This window comes from Equus asinus, chromosome 17, assembly GCF_041296235.1.
Source record: "Equus asinus isolate D_3611 breed Donkey chromosome 17, EquAss-T2T_v2, whole genome shotgun sequence".
Taxonomy (NCBI): Eukaryota; Metazoa; Chordata; class Mammalia; order Perissodactyla; family Equidae; genus Equus; species Equus asinus.
In genome coordinates this window covers 22,127,256-22,134,542 of record NC_091806.1, presented here as the reverse complement: position 1 = coordinate 22,134,542, position 7,287 = coordinate 22,127,256, and the positions used below count along the sequence as shown (strand labels likewise).

Sequence of the window (7,287 nt, the reverse complement as noted above, 5' to 3'; positions counted from 1 at the left end):
CTCTCCTACCCAACACCAATATCTAGCACCAATTATTGGAAAATTTTTCCATTCTTTCTGGTTTTGTAATGCCATCTTTATCAGCATCATATTTTATATTCTCTACATTATCTCTGGCATATCTATTTTTTCTACTAATCTACACTAGTAGTAGAAACAAATTAACAATATTATTGTTATTTTCTGTTGTGTTTTACTTTCTGGCAAAGCTAATTCACTCTTTTTCGCCCCTAAAAATATATTACTTATGATTGCTTGTTTGTCTTCCAGATGTACTTTAGAATGTTTTATTCATATTCCAAAAATAACTCTACTGGGATTTTGATTGCAGTAATACATGTAAATTAATTTGGTAGGAATTGACATCTTTATAACAGTTCTCTCATCCAAAAGCATGTTATGGATCAATTTATTGAAATCTTCTTGTATAGCTTGCTATTCCTAGATATTTCATTTATTTTGTTATTCAGAATGTATGTTTCCATTATGTTTTCTCATCCTGACTAGTTACACTTAGTATGTAGAAAATCTAGGAACTTTCAGATATTTATCTTTATATATATTTGTGTATTTTTCATATATTGTCATTATTAAAATGTAAAGTTGCGTCTTATATGCATTGGGTTCCAAAGTCAATATATGAGATGAACATTGAGTGTGGTTAAAGTTATCCAATATCACACAACTAGTAAATAATAAAGGTCATATTCAACCACTCATCTCTGCAAGATACATGTACCATTAGAGGTATCTCATCATAAAAAGGTAAGAAAATAGCATCTCACATCCTATGCACACTCTAATATTGGTTGTAATGTTGGTCAGTGCACAACCTTCCCTAAGTTTTAAATTATTTCCTCCTTTATCTTCTTTACCCACTATTTTCCTCAAGATATATATTTGATTCCTCACAAGTTCAATATGCCTCTGAGATAACTCTATTGTCCTACTTGATAAGTAATGGAGGCTGGACTTATTATAGTGTAACTTGTTTCACATTAGCTATATATGATCAAGGAGTAAACCACGACTAGCTTTGCTACAAAATTAATGAAAATATAAATCTCTCAAAATAAATTACTTTTATCAAAGTCAAATATATTTTTCACTTACTATTTAAATTCAGGTTTAAAATAATCCTAAAATAATATTTGACAGAAAACATAGGTTTAGTGATGGAAGTCTCTGAGTTACACATTCTCATAGAGAGGAAATTGAGAAGATTTAACAACTAAGAACGTATTCTTGGGGCCAGCCTGGTGGCATAGCAGTTATGTTTGTGCACTCTGCTTCGGCTGCCCAGGGTTCACAGGTTTGGATACCAGGCGTGGACCTATGCATTGCTTATCAAGCCATGCTGTGGCTTGATTAGCCCTGTCCATGTCCTCGAAAAAAGGTGTTCTTTTACAAAGGGGATTATTATAATGTTATATTAATTAATTTTCCTCAACATTGATGATCATAACTTTTATTAACAAATTGTAAATTTATCAGTTTTTTTGCCAATGCAATTGCTGTTTTACACTATATATTTTACAGCAGCTGAATCCCATACATTTTTTAAAGGTTAGCCACTAAGAAACATAGGGTTTCATTATCTTCTGGAAATCTTCCTCCTGTACTTCTTACTGGCTTTAATGAGTAGCTTTCTTCATTGTCAAAGTGTTCTATGTTCTTATAATATTTGTCTCGTTTTTTTCTCTCTTAAAACTAGTTTATTCCCTTGCCAACGAATCACCTCTTCCCTCTCCGAATGTAAGAAACTCTTTCATTACCACATTGTTTTTTTTTTGGCTTATTTCATGATGTCCCTTTTTCATTCAAGCTTCCTGGGAAATCTATGATTGTCTTTGAAAAATCAGCATTTTATTAACATGTAATTGAGTTTTTCTCTTGCCCCGAGAAGTTGTAACAGTACCTACTTTAGCATGCCCAGCTAGCACATATCAGTCCACTGACTATGAGCCATTGTTCCACAAATCTGTGCACTGTCTGCTGGTGAAATTCCAAGAATACAAACTTGGCACTGTATGCAAAGCTGATCATGCCTGGAGTTTTGAGGGGTCCTCCCACCACTTCTAAAGTTGGGTAATCCATGAGGCTATGGGATCTGAGGTCTTCAGTCTGAGACTCATTCAAAGAGCCAAATGATGCAACCCAGAAACCCATGGTAGTTATCTGTGTGGGGTGAATATTGAGTAAGAAATTCCAAGATGCAGGAGAAACACAGGCAGATAAATTCCATTTCACTTTAATGCTGCCATAAATGGTTTCAATGTGCAGAATTGTTTTTACCTACCTTTTGAGACCCAATCAACAAGCTGTGGTTGATGTGAACTTGTAACTAGCTCTATAACACCTTCCTTTGTATTGGATCTCCTTCCATCTGTTTCACTGTCATTTTCCCTCACATCTATTTCTCTGAATTATGTTTCTGAATAGAGAGTTAGCACACAAATTTTGCCTCCAATTTTGTTTTCTAGGTAACCCAAGCCAATTTTTTAATCATTAAGGGAGCTTTAAGAACATTCTTTAAATAGAAGAACTAGGAGGAATATTTTTACAATAGGTTAAGGTTTAAAAAGTCACAACTACCTTTTGATAAGTGAATTTGCATTAAATTTTCCATTTAAATGCAATGCATCTGTAAACAATGAAATCATATTTGAAAGTAGTAGGATTAATGATTGAATCTGTCTTGATTCTATAGGTAATATGATAAGTTCACTTAGTTTGGATGGCAAAATAGGTATTTGTGTAGGCTCAAAGTCAGTCACTGTCCTTCCTGCCAGGACATAATTGGAGAAATCAAGCTTTTATTTTTGACTATGTCAGTGCCCCCTCATTTAAAGGTAAATTTTACTTAATTAGATATGACAAGCCTAAGACTGAAGGTTAAAGACAACACTTCACTTATGAAAAGAATGTCTACGAATCCTTTCAGGAAAATTAGAGTTCACTGAGTACCAGCCTGAGGTAGTCAAGAATTTTACTTCTTCAACAGCAAGTCAATAACTTTAACACATTGAAAAGTGTTGAAAGAAGAGTGATCCAGCAGGTACTGAAAGGCTAAACCAGGGAGAGTCATCAAGCCCTCATTACTTGGCCTCAAGTTATAAATGATAATAATGTCATTAAAAAATGATCATAGGAAAATAGAAACAATAACATTTGTAAACTCTACTCTGAAATGAATTACCTGGCCTTGTATCCTATAGCTCTAGATGTTTCACCAAATATTAGAGGGTCTTTGTCTATTTGTGAGCCACTATTATTGTACCCAATTAAAAAGAACACACAGATCTAATCTGAACATCATATATCTGTAAATCCTAGTCCCACAGTCTATATGGCATCTTGCTCTGAAAAGCAAGTTACTATGGGATCTGTTTGCAAAATGTCATCCCTAACATACTTTGGAATACATCCGTATATATATGTATAAAGGGAGAGAGAGAGAGATAGAGAGAGAGAGTAGAATAGTGATATTACTGCCAGGGCTTGCGTTTGGAATATATATCAAGCTCAAGTGCAAACCTAAAAGATCCAACTCCAAATCTAAAAATGTCTAAGTAGCATATCCAAATAATGATTTACTACAAAATCACAATATGAGAAAACTGTTTTCTTGGTGAAAAATCTTTCAAGATTGCATCAATCAAAGAAGTTTCCAAAGAAGAAACATTTTCTCATATTTCGGGAAGGATATCTGACAATCTTCAGAGAACTTCTGGGGAGGAAAATATTTGAATAATTCTCTGATGAAATTTAGTGCAATTAAAAGCATCTTTGGAGAAGTTGAATTCACTCATTCAGCTATATATTTTGCTTAAAAATTTTAACCAGACATTCCTTCATTATATCTAGTCTAAAAATCTCATCCAACTCTATCTTCTACTTTTTCTCCTATACATGTCAGGACCACCGCTGAAATCTTGATCTGGCTTTTATGAAGACTTCCCCCTTGCTGACAAGCTTGACAAAATGTTGACAGTTGCTATCAATTTATATGAGATTTTTTCTTTACCTGACTATTTAACTGCCTCTCTACGTTTCAATATGATGCTTAGAAAAATTTTAATCCTCTGAGATTCATTTTACTGATGTGTAAAATAAAGCAGATAATTAGATCATTATTTCAAAACTAAAGTTTATAGAACTATTTAAGAAAAAATTCTCACATATACCTTGTGTTGATTGAAATGAAATTTTATTATAATGCTGCTGAAACAAGTATGGACGTAAGACACAAAATCCTTATGCTTATAATTCTAATATTATGAAAATTTTTAAAGTATAAAATGAAATGTCTATGATAAACCGCAATTCAAATGTTTCACAATTAATTTGGAGATATTAGAGATAATACCAACAGTAACAAAGTACTTTTGAGCAGTTTCTTTCTAAGAACAATACTCATTTACTTTCATCCTCACAAATACTTCATGAGATAGATACTATTATCTCCATTTTATGGAAGAAGAAGGAAAAGAAGGAAAGTATAATTACCTCTCCAGGGTCCCTTAACTAGGAAGATATTATTCATCTGCATGCTTAGTTGTCAGCTGCTCCTAACTTCATATTTTTTATTTTGAGCATGATAAGAAATTACTTGAATCATAATTATAATCTCTGTTATAAGTTTATCTTTTCAATAACTCAATAATTTATAATCAAAAATCATTTTTTAGACAATAAATTTTAGTTTAATCCAAAATGAAGTATTAAAACCAAAACATTTGTTAATAATTTTCTCATTGCTTCAAGAGTTACTTTAATCAACTAGGACAAACTGGCATATATCATGATGTAGACAGCATAGTAATTTCATTGAAGATTGAATAAGGTTATCAATTGCCCTAGTAACAATTCTCTTCATTTTTTAATACCTGTACAGTTGTGCCCCTTTTAAGGACAACTCTCTAATTTATCCATTTGCACTGCTCTCAAAGTTTTCATCATCCACCGTGCTATGGCATTATTTTGCCTTTCTTTTTATATATTCATTTATATATTCAATCTATGTTTGTTATATTCTCCCTAACCAAAGCAATATAATGCCTTACTCCACTCCATAAGGTTATTTTCATGATATTCAATGAGTCCCTATTTTACCGAATAGTTAAAGGAAACGTAATTATTTAATTCAAGTATTTGAAAAACTTTTTAAATTCCATAGGTATCTGTGCATATGCATGTGTACATAATTTCTGTAGAAATTGGAAATTGTAGTTTTCATTTTGATGGTCATGGAAAAAAACAAATTGCAGCATAATCTAGATAAAGTAGTTTCAGTACGAGCATTTACATTTGTTTTCACAGTTCCATTGGCTCCAAGTAATATTATATGGACATTCCATAATATCACTGCCACAAACCTTTTCACTAGGCTGTCCATACTTCTCAGACATTTAAAAGTAGCCAGACATCCTGCTTTTCTGATGCAATCTCATTTTATGTCTATTATTTCAGCATAATCATTAGTAGACCCCTCTTTTACACTCAAATGTGGCTCATTTTGAATAATAAATTACATAGCTACCTTACTTATTATCAATACCATCTTCTCATTACTATACAAATGGGATCTTTATAGCAAATATTTCTGCAACTACTAATGTTTTATGATTTTTTAATATGATCTCATTAAAATCATCTTACAAAAACTCTTCCAACTTTTCTATAACCCTTATTTATTACATAAATAATATTTTTATTCTTTAAACCTACACAAATATTTTCTGTTATTTAAATTGTTCCAACAAATATGGAAAATCATGAACTAAGTGGAAAATATGATTCTAAATTTCTAATGCTCCTTTTCGATTAAAAATGCAAGGAGGATATGGAAATAACCAGGTCATATGGACCCTTTAGGTCTGGGATGATCGATATTTGTTAGCTTGGGTACATTTGGAGAGTTATTCATGGAACTGAAGTATAGGAGGATTAGAAAAGTGTCCTCCAGGTAGTAACTAACAGATAAAATCTACAGGAAAAATATATGAAAAATAAGTGTAACAGATCTTGAACAAGAAAAGGATGACTCAAATAGCTAGGGTAAGATATAAATAAGAAACATAAATCAATAAAGAAGTACTTCAAAGTGAATTATAGTGTTAATGAACTGACACCTGTATCTGTGCTTGTTTTTTTTAGAGCAAAGTTCATGGCTTAATAAAGTTAAGTGGAACCAAATATCCCTTCAATAAGGAATGTAGTGAGGCAAGAACATGCCTTCAGACAATTTGCCTTCCACTCAAAAATGATTTCTGGCACCACACTTTCCTCAAGGCATTCTTCATCTCCGTGTTTCTCAGTGTGTAGATCAGAGGGTTGAACATGGGAGCAATGATGGTGTAGAAAAGAGCAAACACTTTGTCTTCTGGGAGAGTTGTGGCTGGTCTAATGTAAATGAAGAGAACAGGCACAAAGAACAGAACCACAATTGTGATGTGTGAACCGCAAGTGGAAAGAGCTTTGGTGTGGCTCTCTTCAGGGTAACCCCTGATGGTATATAATATCAAAAAGTAAGACAGCATCAAGACCACAAATGTCACCAAACCCATCATGCCTGAATTGGCAACCACCAGGATCCCAACACTGTATGTGTCCATGCAGGCCAGTTTCAGCAAAGGATACACATCACAGAAATAGTGATCTATTTCATTGGGGCCACAGAAAGGTAAGTTGACGGTGAGGACAAATTGGACACAGGAATGCAGGAATGCTCCATTACAGCAAGCCGTGACCATAGCATAGCACCTATGCTTACTCATGATAAGAGCATAGTGCAGGGGCTTGCAGATGGCCACAGAGCGGTCAAAGGCCATAACTGTGAGGATAAAGACCTCAATGCCTCCAAAGAAGTGCATGGCACAAAGCTGTGCCTGCAGCTAGAATAAGAAATCACATTACTTTCTGTCAGTAAGTCAATGATTAGCTTGGGTGTCACTGTTGAGGTGTAACATAGATCTGAGACAGCAAAGTAATTAAGGAAGAAATACATGGGTTCAGTTAGCTGACTACATGTAATAGAAATCATTATGATCAAGTTTCCCATCCAAATAGCTATGTAACAAAGTAGGAATAGTAGAAAGCACAAGCTTTTAATTTTCTTATTCTGGGAAAGACCCAAAAGAACACATTCAGTGACATTGTTGGTATTTTCCAGGGTCTAATGTAGTTAAGACTAAACAGGTCTGCCTGAAAAATATTGGCTAAGCATGCTGTAACTCAGAGTGCTGTAGAAATAAATTCATTTATTTAATCAGCTTTCTATATTAT

The 7,287-nt window shown here is 33.4% G+C and overlaps 1 pseudogene; it reads right to left on the bottom strand.

Moving 5' to 3' along the window:
• Nucleotides 1-6,200: 6,200 nt before the first annotated feature.
• On the bottom strand, nt 6,201-7,024 carry LOC139040446 (olfactory receptor 4P4-like; annotated as a pseudogene).
• Nucleotides 7,025-7,287: the final 263 nt, after the last annotated feature.